The sequence below is a fragment of the Delphinapterus leucas genome, chromosome 18, assembly GCF_059928025.1.
Source record: "Delphinapterus leucas isolate spDelLeu-1000000601 "Yukka" chromosome 18, BTC_Dleu_Yukka2, whole genome shotgun sequence".
Classification (NCBI taxonomy): domain Eukaryota; kingdom Metazoa; phylum Chordata; class Mammalia; order Artiodactyla; family Monodontidae; genus Delphinapterus; species Delphinapterus leucas.
In genome coordinates this window covers 31597272-31615628 of record NC_143146.1, presented here as the reverse complement: position 1 = coordinate 31615628, position 18357 = coordinate 31597272, and the positions used below count along the sequence as shown (strand labels likewise).

The 18357-nt window shown below is 42.8% G+C and overlaps 1 protein-coding gene across 4 annotated transcripts in view; it reads right to left on the bottom strand.

Annotated features, from left to right (window-relative positions):
• Positions 1 to 9227, bottom strand: part of KLF12 (KLF transcription factor 12) — a 448910-nt gene extending 439683 nt beyond the window's left edge. Inside the window, exon 1 of one of the 4 annotated variants that reach the window (XM_022577047.3) lies at positions 8110 to 9227. The gene's annotated coding sequence lies outside the window, so the exon portion shown is untranslated. Of the gene's footprint in view, positions 1 to 7856; positions 8074 to 8109 lie in introns of those variants that run through there. The other 3 variants (XM_022577039.3, XM_089899449.1, XM_022577040.2) reach the window with 3 other exon arrangements.
• Between the last annotated feature and the right edge of the window lie 9130 nt (positions 9228 to 18357).

The window sequence follows — 18357 nt, the reverse complement described above, 5'->3', positions numbered from 1 at the left end:
TTATACACAATCTATTAGTGTCATTAAAAACAGATGTATGGCATTTTGTATGTTCTGTCATCTTATTATTTTTTTACAATTCATTAGCTTACCTCCACTAAGCCCTTTCAATAAAGATTCACCAATTTTCAGCACACCTAATGAGTTCTTTGTCTCAACTGGATAATAAGCCCTGTTCCTCAAAACCAGAATCAAGATTTTCATTTTCCCCTTCTTCTACTCAGTTTGTTAATGAAAGGCATAAAAACAGTAAAATTCACAAATAATTTTCGAAATTATTATCAAAAATGGCAAAGTCAGGGCTGGGGGGAGGGGAAAGACTGTTACATGGCCCCATCTTACAAGAGCTTAAAAAATTCATTCATTCATGAACTGATGATATTCGTAAGTCAAAATCCAGTGTACAAAAAGGTACTTCGGCGGTCTCCACATAGAGGATTCAAAGTGTCAATTATCTGAAAGTCAACTAGACATGCCTGTTTACTAAATAGTACATATTAAATAACCTAAGGGACTTTCCTGGCAGTCCAGTGGTTAAGACTTCGCCTTCCAACGCAAGGGGTGTGGGTTCGATCCCTGGTCGGGGAGCTAAGATCCCACGTGCCTCTCAGCCAAAACACCAAAAACATAAACCAGAAGCAATACTGTAACAAATTCAATAAAGACTTAAAAAAATCGTCCACGTCCAAAAAAAATCTTTACAGTAAATAAATAAATAAGCTAAGAAATGAAAAGCACAGTGCCTAATTTCTGTATTATAGTAGCTGCACAATAAAGAGTAGTTGTTTTGTTGCTGCTATTCATTCTCAGTGGCTGCTTTTAAGAGAGGCCATCAATATACTAGAAGAGGGCTTCCCTGGTGGCGCAGTGGTTGAGAATCTGCCTGCTAGTGCAGGGGACACAGGTTTGAGCCCTGGTCTGGGAGGATCCCACATGCCACGGTGCAACTGGGCCCGTGGGCCACAACTGCTGAGCCTGCGCGTCTGGAGCCTGTGCTCCACAACAAGAGGGGCCGCGATGGTGAGAGGCCCGCGCACCGCGATGAAGAGTGGCCCCCACTTGCCACAACTAGAGAAAGCCCTCGCACAGAAACGAAGACCCAGCACAGCAAAAATAAATAAATAAATGAACTCCTACCCCCAACATCTTAAAAAAAAAAAATACTAGAAGAGATGAAAGTTTTTTTCTTCCAGTTTTATTGCAATATAATTGATATATAGCACTGTGTAAGTTTAATGGATAACATACACCATGAAATAATTACCACAGTAAATTTAGTAAACGTCCAACATCTCATATAGATACAAAAACATAAGACAAAGAAATTTTTTCCTTGTGATGAGAACTCTTAGGATTTACTCTCTTAACTTTCCTATACAACATACAGCAGTATTAATTATATTTATCATGTTGTATGTTACATCCCTAGTACTTATTTATCTTATAACTGGAAGTTTGTACCTTTTGAGCAGCCTAATATTTACTGAGCACTAAGTATGTACAAGGTTCTATATACTGGATGCTTTGCAGGCATTACCACAATTCTGATCCTCAAAAACATTCTGCAATGGTGACATTATATGTTCTTGTTTTTGTTTTTATTTACCAATGAGTAAACTAAGACTTGCAGAAGCAACTTGCCCAGTTAGACGGCTAAAACCTGGGTAGCTTAAGGTTTCAAATCCAGTAGTATTTAACTCCACTGCAAGGCTTCATTTGGCAAGGAGAAAAAATTTTTCAGGAAAATGTAGTGAATTGTGGAATGATTAATAGACATGAATATACTGACTAGAAATGAAAAGGCAAGGGGAAATGACCATGATATTTGGCACTTAGCTACTGAAAGGACAGTCATATGGACTGTACTCCTCAATTTGTTCCTTCATTAAGTATTTTAGCACTATATGATCAGCCACTATGTTAGAAGCCATGAAAGTAACTATGAAGAAGATTCATTTCCTGCTCTCAAGGGGCTTATTATTGGGAAGGGACAAGACAAATCAACCAGCAATTACACCAGAAGGAACATCGTGTGTTACGGGGCCATATATTACAGACTGGAACCTGGTGTATTCTTCAAGCAAGGGATGATAAATAAGAGTCCCACAGAAAGTGATGTTCACAGTGATAGTTGTAACATGAACAGGAGGTAGGCAAGGTGTATGTGTGACACGGAAAGAGTTATATTGATGAGCTAGTTTGAGTCTGTTTCTTTGCTGCTGCAAGCATAGCAGTGCGCAGAGTGTGAAAAAAAATTGTTTCTTAACTGGAGGAAGTGTAGCTGGGGAGAAATTATGTAAAGTATTATTGTTCTTAATTTTCTCAAAAATGTGTGTGTGTTTAAAAAATGTACACGGCCGGAAATGTGTGCATATAAAAAAATGTGTGCAATAAATTTCCAAATACCCATTTAAGATCCCCATCATCTACCTTCCTTTATTGTTCACACGTTGTACTGCAACAACATCTGAGTCTAACCAAGAGACTAAACCATAAATCAGACATAACTTAATCAACAGAATCTTGGCTTAACTAGGGAACTGAAGTTCAATAGGCTGTTCTAAATTATAGTACAACAGCACAAATTTAATGATTCCATAAAAAAAAAAAACATTAAGGACATTTTCAATGACCAGTCGATAGAGGTTTCAGTTGACTCACTGAAGAAGTAGCCTGGAGGTTTATAATCTCTAAATAATCCTTGCTGATCTTTATTTTCTATTTTCTATAAATGATCATGGAAACTGTATTTTCATGTATTTTCCTTTGGAAAAGCTCAGATACTTCACCTGCATTATATAAATGTTAACAGTCAGTAACTTTTATACCAGCTACATAAAAACTTTTTAAGAGTGACTTGATCTCAAGGTCATAGAGCAAATCTCTGGTGAGACAGGAATGGAATTCATGACCTTTGACTGCCAGGAGTTTTCTACCCACACTCGGAAATTCCTTCTCCATAAGCGTAATTTATATGCTCACTTTGAGAGGCTGGAAAGTTCATCCCTTTTAGGGCAGGGGGTGGGGGGACGGGGAGGTAGTGGTTTTCCTGTCAAATCAGTTGACACACCAGTGCTTTACAGTTTTACAAAGTGATTTTTACCTACATTATTTCATCTTACCCTCACCACAGCCCTGTAAACTGCATATGATTTTTCCCATTTTAAAGACTCAGAGGCGTTAAGAAATTTAACAAAGGTCATCCAGAGTTGGCAAGCAAGAGAGCCAGGCTCAAACTGCAACATCTCTGCTTAAATCAGTCCTGATTTCAGGATGTATAATCTTAGCAGACACCCGATTATGAAATGAATGAAGGTTTTCTTTACAGTTATTTATTTCATTTTTTACAATCATTTACCTTGGTTGTCATGTAAGTCTGTTGGTTTGTTTTCTTTGGGGCAGGACTGTTTTCATGTTTTAAGTCTGCTTGTTAAACTAAAGTGAAAATAGTATTACTAAACATAGAATTTGAAAAACAAACTCGGCTTGTTCTTCTCCTCTTTTATGCAAGTGGGAAGGGGACTTTTTACCATAATTCGTGGTCATAACGTACACGGTTTATGTATGGGGTATGTACCTATACAGGTAGAGAATATAAAAACTCACATTCATAAATATAAATACTATGTATGTACACATATATATGTACATACCTAAAATAGTGGCTATATTTTTATATATGGTATATACATACACATCATGCCAGCAATTATTGTGAAAAGCCATATATACTGTTAAGCATGGTGAATGTAGCACGTGAAACACAATTCCTGGCTGTGGAGGCCAACAAGTTGTGATAGTGGCAGCTTCTATGGCCTCTGATGGGGGTGGGAAAACTACCCCAAAGCTCTGTAGTTTTTCCCCTCATCTTCCACGCCAGAATACAGCAGCAAGGGCTTTCTGCTACTGCATCTGTACCTAAAAAGCAACACTGTTTGGACCAGTCCAGTTACTATGCTTTTAGTAAAAATTCAAAAATATATACCATTAAATTAGCCACAAAATAAAAGTATGACTTTGAGTTGGAAAAAAAGACAGGAGGAAAGCCCATCCCAGAGCAGAATTCTTTGAGTGAATATCCTGTAATCTACTGCCAGACCAAAACAAATTTTCATTGGAGCAGCAGGACTACTCAAGTAGCCACTTTTATGACAATAAACACCCCAAAGCGAAAAATCCTTTTGTAACATAATTACTGAGAATATATAGAGAAAGTAACCATTTAATCCACAGCATGTGTTCCCTACCGCAAGAACACAAAAGCTGACATCAGATGGGGTGTCGCTGCTCTACGGCCTGACAATGAACTCTGGCCAGCTGAAGTCAGACAGTTCTCTGGAAGGGCCTGGGATCTAGAAACCAAGCAGGTCTCACAGAGCCTAAGGCTGCTGCCCTTCTGGGCACAGGGGAGGTCCATCTGGTTACTTGCCTTTTGATTTGGGGACCCCTGGTTGCGGTGGATGACTTAAGGCTGTGGTTATAGGGTGTTGCCAGGGATTTAATCTTAATATTTTCACCCTTACATTTTGTCCATACTTAAGACTGAAAGGCGTGCATAATGTGTAGGCTGAAAAAATAAATAAACGTGAATTTTAAAATGGAAAATAAACGAACACTGGGCAAAAATACAGATATTTCCACTCCAGTACCACGTGGTATTTTCAAAATGTAAATCACAAAGGTGAGCCACTGTCATCTATTTTAGGAGTTATTTACAAAAATGAAAGTTGTTTTCTCAAAGAAAAAGATAACCATGGCGTTGATTCTGAATAAAACTCTTTGGAGATTTTTAGCTCTTATTCATTAATCAACATGGAAGCACAAGCGCAGAAACTTATTTATCCAAAAAAAGAATAACTTTTCAAATAACTTTGTGCCACTTCTAGTTTTGCAGAATACAAACTTCTTTGTATTAATACACAGATCATCTACAGCTAGATTTATGAAGTTGACACTAAGAGGACTGTTACTCTCACAATATAAAGAAAACAAAACATTTGACGCCCCAAATTTAATGTGATCAGTCTCATATTAATTCGCAGAAATATGAAATTCCACACTTTCCATTTTGTACCATGATGAAAATATCCAAGACGTTTATATGTTCAACTAGTTAACAACATCACCTCACTGGTCAAGTTACTCAATACTCTAGATTAACCAACACTGGCTTGAGTTCAAAATGCCCTCATATGGGCTTAGAGGCCTAAGCACTTATGCCATCTTTATGGGGATAGAAAACACACCTATATTTAAGAACAAATTATTTCATTACGTTGATAGCAGCCTGCTTCATGATATGACATCTAAAACTCACTCTGAGTCTGCTGAAGTGCATGTTTACCTTTCCCAGGAGGCCGGAAAGTAATCCCCGAGGAACATAGATTTTTTTTAAAACGACCAGAACACTAATGCTATTACATGCCTGATGGGTGCTCTTCGGAATGACTATCAAGCATCCTGATTTGTTTTTCCCTTGGTCTGGGGAGAGAGAGCGCACCAGTGTTTGCAGTCCCTCCCTTTCTGTACACACATAGGCTGCAGCTGTAGTAAACAAGCGCCAGCCAAGAGTTGCTGCTAAGGTCAAGGTCTCAAATGCTATACCAGGACCAATTTTCTCCCAAATGACATTCAGTTGTGGAAAAGGAATTTTCTGGAGAAAAAGAAAATATTAAGGGCCCATTAGTGCAACCATTTTCATTCAGTAAATAGTAATTCAACGCATTCCAAAATAAAGTTTAGCTGACAGAAGTTTCTTTTAAATATGCATTACTAAGTAATAGATAAATAACTGAAGCACTTCAAAAATAAACAGAAACCCCTCAAGGATGTTTCTTTACCTCACACAGCTATAGTAGTTTTAGTGCATAAGTGATCAAAATTTTATGTGAAAACATCCCAACTTTTACCAGCGCAAGTATATTTCATAATAGTTATGAATTAGAAGGTAAAAATAACAAACCTCTTCCCTAACTACATTATAAATTTCTGTCAATTCTTGTATGTTCAAAACCCTCTCTCCCCAACTCGGACTCTAACTGACCAGGCTGCAGCCATAAAGATGTAACTTATGCAACCGAATGTTTGTCCTTCAACAACCTATTTCTAAGCTTCTAAAGTTAAACATTTTCTAGCCTAAAAGTATACCCCTTTATCACAACCAATTTCTACGTGGTTTTCAAAAATGTAAACAACATCTGAATGAGGTCTGCAAATAGCACAACCAGGCTTTTTTTTTTTTTTAAGGTGAGGGGTCACTGTTTTTACTGAATGCCAATTCCAAAGAGCATTTCTTAGAAGATGGAATACACCCACCCTTCAAAGTGACCACCCCTATTCCCCATCACAAGCTGCTGCCCGTTAAAAGCCACCAAATTTATTTCAAAGCGTTAACTTATCTAAACAACTCTATCCTCCAGTAAGAAAAGGACATGAAGGCGTCTAGGTGGATTTGCAGAATGACGTGCGTTGATTGGCAGATGTCTACCGAAGCCACTAGATGCACACGCACTAGACGTAAATAGAGCTGCTCCTCTCCCTGGTGTTACAGGGAAACAGAGAATATTAAAGCTGATTTAAAATAAAATATTCGAGTGCTCGTCTGAGGAGGATTCTATTAGCCAGTGGAATTGCTTAAAACAATCCATACAGCACGACACTTAAACCATCTGTACAGTTAAATTAGAGAGCCGACAATACTAACCACACAAACTGTTTATCCAGATTACACATTCCGTTGTACTAATACTCTTTAACTCAACACAGTCAGCTTTTATCAGCTGAATAAAGGCTGTTACTATTAAAGTATGCAAAACTGGAAGCGCAGGGTGAAGGGGGTTGGGAAGCTGCAGGGCATATAACAAAGGAATTGGTACTTTTTCCAAGCATTTGCCTCAAATGCACTTCGAAACAGAACTGTTGAGTGCACCCCACCCTTTTCCCCAAAGATAAAAGTTTTCAAAGTTCTAATAGGCAGTTCTCTACCCAACAAAAGCAGGATTGATTCTCCCCGTAGGGAAGCATCTAACACGAACACCAACTAATGTCGCGGAGGTCAAGTCCGAGTCCTCTGAGCGAGCCTCTTAAGGCAAGAAGTGGCTCCCAGGCCGTCTCCGCGGGCTTCCCGGCCCGGGTGGCCCTGCAAAGTTGCCCATTGTCAACTCCGGTCAGGCCCCCCGTAATTGAAAATAACAGCCACGGGCCAGCCCCTGGCTACTTCCATGGACCAGGCACTGTAGCAAGTGACAGTTACACATCATTACGACCAGAGACAATAATGAATGTAGCACCAGGACCACTATTCATGCCAGCAGTGTCATCTTCGCCTTAACCCCTTCCCCTCCGCTCTCTCCAGTGCACACCCAAGCCCACAAGGCCCGGTGCGGCAGCTCTTCACCCAACTCGCTCTCTTCCTGGGGGCACACTACTTCCACAAGCTCCCCCCTCCCCAATTCAGCCCTGGTGTTTTATTTCTCATCCTTGGCAACTGTCAGGCAAGCACTGCAACCAACAATTCCACGAGGGGTAGAAAAACATTTGCTTAATTCACGCTACTTGGTAAGTTCTTTTTTAAAAAAAATTGCGAGGCGGGGGTGGGGGGAGAAACCTCCTCCTTTCTTCTCCACGAATCCAACCGACGCTACTTGCTCTGCAGTAGCATCGCCCTCCCTCGGCCCCCTCCCGCTTCCCAACACTTTCCCCCTTTACGAACACAGACCAACCAAAATGATTTAACTTGAGCAGATGACAGAAGGAAAATAAAACATGTTAAGAGAATACGGTCTGATCTGGGATGGCACAAAAAAAAAAAGAGGAGGGGGTTGTTTATTTTGATAAGAAACGGAATCGGCACAGACCTGAACAGAAGCTGCAGAGCAGGAGAAATTGTTTTCTTTCCCTCACACAGAGTCCCCCTCTCTCTCTCCCTTTCTCTCTCGCTCTCACACGCGCGCGCGCGCACACTCACACACACACACACACGGCGTCACCCGCGCACACTCACACGCACACTCGCACACGCACGGGCAGAGCTTCTCAGCTGCTCTCTGCAGTTCTCAGGAAATGAATGGGGGGCAACCCAGGGAACTGTTGTACTTGCAAATGACTTACCCGGATCACATGATGCGCTAAATGTAGGGTGGGCCGGTGGGTGGAGGCTGCCGAGACGCGAGCCCGGGTCTAGCGGGGGGAGCCTCGCCAGGCCCGCATCGAATTACCCCGGGGCCCAGCCGAGGGGGGTTGCAAGACGCCGCTTCTCCTCCCTTGCAGCCCGCAGCTCAGGAAACCGGAGAGGCGCGGAGTGGGGGGGAGGGTTGGGGGAAGCGGGGGGGGGAGGTGAAAACACCAAACCCCCAAACAAAAGAGCTCCGGGTCCTCCTCCCCCGAAACAAAGCCCCGCCGCTGCGGGCGAGCCCCGGGGTGGGGCCGAGGGCGGGGGCGGCGGCGGGGAGGGGCTCGCTCAGCAGGCGCTAAGTCGCTTTATTGCCATAAAATGGGGCCCCCGAGCCGCTCCGCCCGAGGATTAGGAGGCGGGCTCTGAGTGTGATGGTTGAAATCCCCTGTGGGAAACTAACCCCTCCCCGCTCGCAGAGGTAGAAGGCAACACCCACTGCCCGGCCCTCGCCTCGGCGCCCGGGCCGCCGGCTGGGGGGTGGGTCCGCGGAACCTCCACCCCGCCCCACCCCTGCCCCCGCCCCCGGCCGCGGCGGAGCCTCCCGATCACCTGCACCACCTTGCTGCGGCACCCAAAATAACCTACACATGGCCAACGCCGCTTCGGGAGCCGCGGGGCGAGGGGTGCCCGCGGGGCCTCGCGGCGGGAGGAACCCCCGATTTCAACTCGTCTGGGGAGGACTCGCGCGGAGCCGCGAGAAAGTCCCCTCTTTTGTGTCAGCGCGCTAGGCAGCCTTAGGAAGAGAATTCGGAGACAAATAAAGCGCGGAGCCCGCTCGGCCCACAGCCCCCGCCGCTCCTCTCCCCTCCCCTCCCGCCCGGGTGAAAGCGTGCAGGGAGGGGGCCGGGGGCCCGAGCCGTCCCCGCGGCTCACCCACCAGCTAACTTGGAAAGGTGTGGGCGGAGCCGGCTCCGGCGGCCGGCGGAGGCTGCGGGACCGCTCGCGGGGACCGCCCCCGGACGCCGGGCATCGCCCGCGCCGGGCAACAATGGGGTCCCGGCCCGGGCAGGCGGTTCCCTGCGCGCGGGGCTGCGCGCGAGGCTGGGCTAGGCGGAGGGCCGCACGCGGAAGGCGGGGGAAGCATTGTTTGGGTTCTGGAGCGACGCAAGTTGCGGGCTAGGCGGGGGCGTCCTCCTTCCCAGCGGTTCACCTTGGCGGGATGAATGGGGGCGAGGCGGAGCCGCGCGGCCGGCTCGGGAGACCGGGGAGAAGGGGCGTCCGCCCTCGCTCGGAATTTAGGCAGGCGGGCGGACTTGCGGGCGGGAGGAGCAGGAAGCAGGAGCTGCAGACCCGGAGCGAGGAGCGGCGGAGAGGGGAGTCCAGCACACCCCCACCCCGCCCTGCGCCCCGAGATGCGGGCAGCCAGGAGCCGCGTCCTTCACGCCCTTCCCGGGGGCCCCTCCCTCCCCGCCTCCGCGCCCGGGGGAGCGGATCGGCGCGACTCTGGGGCGGGAGGGGGAGGAGGCAGCCCGTGCGGCCCGGCGTTCCCGCGGTGGCCCCTAGGGCGCGGGGTCAGCGCCGCGCTGGAGGGTCGGCGGGGGCGGAAGCCGGCGCGCGGGGCTGGGAGCTGGCGGACCGGGCGCGGCCGGCCGAGGTGGCGATTGCGTGCGCCACTTTCTTGCAAAGCTGCGTGAGCGCGCTGGGGCGCCCAGGCCGCCGGACACCCCGGCGCGGCGCCCCTGAGCCCGCCCCGCGTGGGAAACCGCCCCGGCCGTGGGAAGGCAGCGAAGGGGAAGTTTACATTAAGGGAAGAAAGATTCGCAAGTGTGGCACGAAGTAGGGTGGGAAGAAAAAGGAGGCAGAGGCCGAGAAACAGGAAATGAGAGTGAAGGGACGAGTTCTAGCCGGGAAAAGCCATGTTCTACATTTTCTGTGGCATTTTCCAAACACTTCTAGAGGCCCGGTGTGCGTTATTAATGAAAACAAAGGCAGTGCACTGCCTGGTGTGCTCTCTACCTCCTGCCACATTCTGTAGGTGAGGAAGATGGGCAAGGTGGTCCAGACCGGAGCAGGATTCCACAGCCCACTTCTGGTCCTGACGGGATGAATCAGTGGGCCTGCGCCTGAGAAATCAGGATTAAGAGGAGGGGTCTGTCCTGGTGTTAGGGTGTCGAAGAACAAATAAGTGAAGGTGGCCAAAAATTGTGCCCCACTCCTTAAGCAAAGTATCCTTAGAATAGGAAAGCAGCGCGAGCGGGAAGGCGATGGAAGCCCACATCCGAAGACGTGGGTGCGGCAAGGGAATCAGGAAGCCCAAAGGAAGATGGAAACTGGGGGCTGAGGGGCCCTCCTTGGGGTGGGGTCTCTTCCGGAGAAAGCAGCCCCGAACCCCACCCGCTGGCCTGATCCTGGGCGCCGGGTAAACAGCCCTTTACATTCCTCTACATCTGGATCAAAACAACATGAAAAGACAAGTTTGAAAAACCGTAGACCATCAACAGATGCACAGCCTTTAAATGAAAAACTTGCCTCTACTGGAAACACTGTAAAGTTTTCCTCTAGGTGGGGCAGGGAGTGAAAGAAGTGAGTTTAACTGCAAGAGTGGAAGGATGCTATAAGACATTATGTCATCGTGGCAGTTCTTGTACTAACAGCTCTTTCTCAAAGAGAGCTGAGTGGCGGACTTACCATAAATATATTCTAGAGCAAGTGCCTCTGTACGTGGAAACGTATTCCAGACTGCACTTCCTTCCTATGGCTCCAGCCATGGGCATGTTAATAGAATGATGAAAGAAAACCAAGTACAGGGCTTCCCTCGTGGCTCAGTGGTTAAGTATCCGCCTGCCAATGCAGGAGACAGAGACAGGGGTTCGAGTCCTGGTCCGGGAAGATCCCACGTGCCGCGGAGCGAGTAACCCCGTGTGCCACAACTACTGAGCCTGTGCTCTAGAGCCTGGGAGCCACAACTACTGAGCCCACTCGCCTAGAGCCCCTGCTCCGCAGCAAGAGAAGCCACCACGATGAGAAGCCCGTGCACCGACACAGAGTAGCCCCGCTCACTGCAACTAGAGAAAGCCTGCATGCAGCAATGAAGACGCAACGCAGCCAAAAATAAATAAAATAAATTTGTTTAAAAAAAAAAAGAAAACAAAGTACAAAACTCCATTCCAGAGGGTTAACGAAAATAGAGATAGGTCAAGGTTAATATCTAGAAACTGTATAGTGTGGTTAAAAGAGAGAAGTATATCAAGTATTAGAAAAAAAAATACTAGCAAAGTTTGTTAAATTGCTGACATAAGAAAGAATAGAAATGTTAAATTAAGGCAACTCCCCAGATAGAAACAGGAAAAGGTTTAAGAGAGAGAATCACTTCATTGTGTGAGCTGGGGATGGATATGGAAGGGCAAAAACAGTAAGAAAATAAAGAAGCAAGGTATTATTGGCACTTAGGATACTGGAGACAATTGTATGTGAGTGTGTGTCTGTGTACAGGCATACATTTCCAATTCAGTTTGTATAATTCTATCTCTGTATAGAACTTGGATTTAAACAGTAAGGTGTGAACAGCTGGGAGGAGGTAGGAAAAAAGTCCACATACCCTGGCAAAAGTATGTGCACATCCTTTATGTTTAGTCCTTTCTCTTCTACTTCCATGTGTATGCAGGGATGTGAAAAAGCAGAAAATCTAAAGATGGCAAAGTTATTTTACCAAGAATGCATAATTCTGTCTGCATAAAAGAATGTGTTGAAATTACAGAATCATAAAATTTCAGTGTTGGAAGTATCTGTCAAATCCAATTCTATATGATACTATAGTTCTGTTTCAAAGCAAGATGATTTGGGTCAAAGATAATGACCTGTCTTCCTAAGTTTATATACTTCATTTATTTAGTCTTTATTATTGCAAATACCAGAAGAATGAATTAAAGAGGATGTAGGTTTTTATTCTGACATTCTTATACACATAAACAGTACACACATTGGATTTCTTTTCCCTAACATATTGGCCAGAAAGAAAAACAAAAAAAAAACATACACATGCACCCTCGAAGCAAATAATATACCTAATTCAATGTAAATACACAGCTAAATTTACAACTAGAGATGTTAAGTTGTTAATGTAAATGTTACCTACCCAGAAATTTTTTGCCAGATCTTCTTATACTTTACCAGTTGTGATACTCTTTGAAAAATTAATGTCAGTGACAGGAACTCTTTTACAGTATTAAGAGTATTACCTGTCCCATAGCCTGATTTCTCTAAGGTAAAGACTCTCTTCAGTATCTATGTGAATGTAAAGTTCTTAAGCCTTTGGCTGCATGATGCCAAAGATTGCATGGATGATTTAACACTAGTATAATTTGGCAGGGGCGGGGGGCGATGAAGTCCATTTTCAGAAGTAAAAGCTGTGTTGAAAGACTAGAACTGACTAGAAGTGAAAATGAAAGGTGATTCCCGGTGCTTTAAAGAAATTAAAAAATATAACCTTGATTTTTCCTAGGGCCTGAAGTGAATATGTGCTATTAGGTTTTCAATGCCTGGTTGTTGTTGTTGTTTTTTCCCTTGTGTCATATTTTGGCAATAATGTGCAGCAAAGGGAAATTTTCCTGTATGAGAAAGGCATCTAAAAGCCTTACTACAAATGCAAACAGCTGGTGATATTATGTGATTACATGCAACATCTTTTGATTTGAGTGAGGGGCTATCTAGAAATTAGGGGAAAACAACATTTCATAACTTTGTTTTGTTGTAGTCAGTACAGTTTTTGGTCCTTCTAGCTTCAATATCTTCCTCACATCCTCAGATGTGTCTCTTCTTTTCCAAGATCCTGCATAGTCACTTTCATTCAAGTCTCCCCCTGCTCCCACTACCACATGCTCTCCTGGTACCCCAGCTCTGAAGTTCTAGCCCCTCCTCTCATATGCAGTCCACCTCTCCAACAGCAAAACCTTGATTATAGCATACCTATACTTAGAAACCCAAAGTGGCACAAATTTGTTTCAATACAATACAATGACACTTAAGGGCCCCACTTAGCTTTTCATATCTCATACTTCCCCTCCCAGCACATGTGGACATCTTACAATGCCCCATCCATCCTGGATACCTTTACTTAATAGTCCCCCTCCTTTTCCTCCTGTGGAATCATCACCAAATGATGCCATGACACCCCATACACATGTATGCATCTCTTATTCCTTCACCAAAAACTCATCTTTCCCTTCTTTGAGCTTCTTCTGGTATAACGGAAAGAGTGCCTCAGCCACTGACCAGATGGTTTTTTCATCCTTTTTCTGATTCTCAATTTTTCTACCTATTTAAATAATATTTCCCTCATATTGAAGGATTAACGTTTATTGTACGCTTATTTGGACCGATGTGAGATATATTTAGCCTGAGCAGGCATCCAGCAAATGTAAATTCCCTCACTTATTCTTAAGGTACTTACACCTTTCTGCTTTCATTAAATATTGTTGGCTGTCCTATCACAGATAACCCTTTGTGAACTAAGAGCAGTACCTGAACCATTTATTTAGCCTTCCTTTCACCCGGCACACTATTTTGCACATAGTAGGGAATTAATGAGTACTAGTTGAATCTATTAAACAATTATTAAAGTTACAATGACATCATTAAAATACAATATAGAAGAAAACCTGAGTTTCCGTTTGTGTACATATATTGAAAATAAAATTCTGGCATATGTTGAGAAATACCTCTGAACATTAATTCTGGCAACATTCTTCAATCAACTTTCTTCTAAGTTAGAAGTTTTTACATAAAGGAATATATTAAATGTGAAGCATTTTTACCTAGTTCCATTGTCCCTATCATATGTAATCATTTAAAAATTATCCAATCAATTATACTACTTTTCTGTGTTATTAGAATTAGAATTATACTGTATTGAATAAAAATTCAATTCTTCAATATCAGAGAGGAAATTCACAACAAATTTGTTTTTTAAAATGGCACTTTGCAACTTTTTAGGTTGCAAACATTGGAGCTATACTTTTGTAATAGAGATAATCTACAATTTTAAATATAACAAATTGAGGCATATCAGATTTGAACTATAGTTATCCTTGCCTTTTAAAATTTTACAAATGAAAATTGTACCCTCATGGAAACAATTTAGCTCAGCTAAAGTATAGATCGTTTACAGAATACCACTTTAATTTCATGCTGAATGCAAGGGGCTAGCCTCACTATTATAAGCTTATGAAGATGAGCTCAGATAAAACTAATGAACAACAATAACACGAGGTACAATTAAAATACTCTGGATAAAGTGATATCTGTTTGGAAACTTTGCGGAGAAGGTTGCACTGAAAAGATGGAAAGGATATTTTTATTTCTTAATAACATGAAGTGTGTCAGGTATGTAAAATAGTATATATCAGGTACATGTGGCTTCTCCCGCACTTAAGAAACATAGGGTTTCCAGTACTTTCTAAGCCACCCACTGTGGTCATCCCAGTTGCATCGCTCTCCTGTCCCTTCAGGGGTTACTATTTTTCAACTTGGGGGAAAATTTTCATTGCAGTTTTTTATTATTAATATTTTTGATCTTGACATAAAGTCTTCATATCATTATTTTTCCTAATAGTGATTTGCTATTATCTATTTAGGGTACTGTCCCTCCCACATTCGAAGTTTTCCAAATGTTTGCAATTGTACTTACTTTAGAGTAAACGCCTTGGCTTCTTTCTTTTAAAAATAACTTTTAGATAGTTTCCCCTAGTTTCAATAGTGTTACTGAAACAAAGATTATGAATTTGTTTTTATTATTCTAGAAACATATTGTTGAATTATTTTTCAAAAGTATTTTACCAGTTTACCATGACACCATATATATGAGAGTGCTATTTTCTTGTGTTCTTGCTAAGATTGGGTGGTGTTTTGACATTTTAAAAAAACCTTAGGTTGGTAAACAAGAATAGCTTGAATTTTAATTGTTTGATTAGTAGAGATTGAACTCTACTCTAGGAATATAAATGTGAAATTGGTGGGTAGGACGCTGGGACTGAGTCAAACTGCTGTTGCCACAGCCCAACTAAGAGGATGCCAGTGCGTCTACAATAGGAAATCAACATTGGAACAGCTGGCATTACAAATTCAGACTCTGAAATTCAACAACTTAAGTATTTAGGGGAAGGGGTACAAAGGAAAGAAAATAGGAAACTTTGTCTCAATTTTCAAGTCCTGGTAATAAGAGAAAAAAAGTGCCTTTATGAAATTCATACTTGTTTTTACTTTTGATAAACCTGTAAGGCATCTAAATAGATATTTAGTTCTACCACATTGGAAGCTAAAATAGCAAATTAGATAGCTGATAGAGAAGAAGAGAGAGAAAGAAAGAATTAAAACTTAGCCAGAAACTTGGGAATAAAATAACATGAAATGAAAATAGGGGGAGAGAAAGGGAAGGAAGAGGGAACAGAGGGAGAAACATCACTGTACTGATCAGTAGTACTTTGCTTTCATCTGCAAACAACAGAAAACCCAACTAATGTCTGCTTAGGATACACACCCTTCCCCCTGCCCCGCCCGCCCCACCCAATGCCCTTGCAGTGAAGCAAGAAGTCCAAAGGTACACAGCCAGAGCTCAAGGCTGTGAAGCTGCTCTCTGGTGTCCAAGGGCCTCCAAGTCCATTTTCTTTTCCTGCTTGCCTTCTGAAAGTGTAACTCTTTTTTCCCTCCACAGGAGGAAGAGGGAGAAAGGCTAAAGATAAAGGTCAGATCTATTCCTTTTAGAAATTTTTCCCAAAGCCTTACCCATATCATCTGCTTCTATCTCATTGGCCAAGATTGGGTCACATGGCTTCCCAGAGATCCATCACAGGAAAGTGGACACAGAGAACATCTTAGGTGGAATTTGGGACAGCCAACTGACAGTCTCTACCTTTTTGCTATATAATTTCGCATAATGTTTTAAATTGCAAACCATTATATTACTGAGACTATCGAATTCTTGCTGGCTGACAGCTAAAAAAGGAAAAACATATCGTAGGCTGACAAGTTATTGACACAGTCATTGTAAGGACACCATTTCATAAAAGAGAAAAAAAAAAGACTTTGTGATATTTCCTAACATATACTTTTCCCCACAGTGTGATTTTTAAAAACTCATTAAAGTACACAAACCATAATGTAGCCAATTTAAGATTAATCCATGTGTGATTTACCTAAGGCAAACGAGAATCCCAGTTTAGCTTCACCCAGTAACAGAGTCTGGTTGTGGCTCATCTTGCTATTCTATCGATTTACATGTCTTTGAGAAATGAACATTAATTTTTAAAAGTTGGATAAGCAAGTCACAATCGGAAAGGTAAATATAAACTGCATTCGTATTTCATACTCAAATACTAGTGAATCAGCAGCGAAAGAGCTTGTACCTGTTAACCAAAAAGTCCTGAACTGATTATGGGTTTTCATCACTTGATTGAGTGACCATTGACAGCTTGCTTCATTTTTCTTGATTTCAGTTTTCCTCCCTGTACAACTGGGATGGCATCTTCTTTACAAAGATGTGGAGAACGAATGAGGTCTTATATACCTTCTCCTTCAAGACTGTAAGCTCTCTGAAACTTGGCAAGAATTGTGTGTGACCACTTCTTAGTTATCCCACCAATGCCTCACTCAGCACCCAACACATAAGTCCTCAAAACTTTTTCATGGAAAAATGAAAGTAACTTCCAAATTGCCTAGCACATTGTGGGTGCCCTATGAGTATTTATTTTTCTTTACTATTAGCTAGAACTGTTAACTTCTTTAATACAAATAACTCATTGTTTGTTTACTATTAAAATACCCCTAAATATAGTCACCTTCTAGAATAATAAAGTTGTTTGTCAAGAAAAATAATCTTAAGGAATATATGAGATTTCTATAGATTTTATATAGTTCAATAAAATGTTCGAACCCAATTACTAAAGATTGGTACTTTCCTAGATTCGGATTTAGATCTGTGTTTTTCTTTTGCGGTACGCGGGCCTCTCACTGTTGTGGCCTCTCCCGTCGCGGAGCACAGGCTCCGGACGCGCAGGCTCAGCGGCCATGGCTCACGGGCCCAGCCGCTCCGCGGCATGTGGACCGGGTCACGAACGCATGTCCCCTGCATCGGTAGGCGGACTCTCAACCACTGCGCCACCAGGGGAGCCCTAGATCTGTTTTAACTGAGCCATCTTTCAAGTTAGTCACATATAAAGTTAAAGTAATTTAAACTATATGCCTTAAAACAATTTTATTCTTAAGATGGACTCTTAAAGAACTTTTCTTTCCTTCTCTCCTTTCTCCCTTCCTTCTTTCCTTCTCCCTCTCCCCTTCGCTTTCTCCCTCTCCATGCCCCCACTCCTTCCTCCTTATTTCTCTCTTTTTAAGACAGGGACAAAATGTGGATAACTGATCCATGAAGACCTAGGTCTTCCAGTTCTTTACTTTTATCCAGTTTACAAATTAGCTTTATGAACGTTTTATGCAAAAGTCAAATACAATTCCATTCTTAACTCCAGATAAAAATGGCCATGGCCAATAAAGGAAAGTCTGCAGAACAAACAAAAACCTTCCTCAAGATAACCCTAAGTATCACACCCTCTTTTTCAACCTGACATTTATTAACCCTCTACTATGTGCCATACACTGCTCAACGCATTTTGCATATAATTCATTCAATCTTAACCAAGAATTCTACGAACCTCTACTACTGTTTTTACCTCCTCAGGGCAAGCATCACCAACTATTGCAACTAAGTTGCAAGCCCCAGGGAGCACTCTGATCTTCCTCTCCTTTTATCTTTCTCTATACAGCACTTATCACCATCTAATACACTACATATTTTGCTTTATTTTTGTTGCTTACTGTCTATCTGCCCCACCACTAGAGTAGGAATTCCACAAGAGCAGAGGATTTTTCTCACATGTTCACTGTTGCAGCCCATTGGGTTAGAAAAGCGCCTGGAATGTAGTAGGCACTCAGCAAATATTTGGGTATTAACGCAATTCCCATTGCATAGATGAGAACTCTGAGGCATCTGATGCTTTAGTACCACTTTGTCTTTAAAACTATTATAAGTTTGTTGTATAATTTGTCATTAATTGTCATGATATAAATCCTTCCCATATATCTTGTTGACATGAAAGAGCCTGATAACCTCTCAACAGACCCAGCAGATAAATACTGGTCTCAGGAACTTAACTGGTTATCACAAGATCATGAGAGAGAGTTTCTTCAAAATTGAGAAT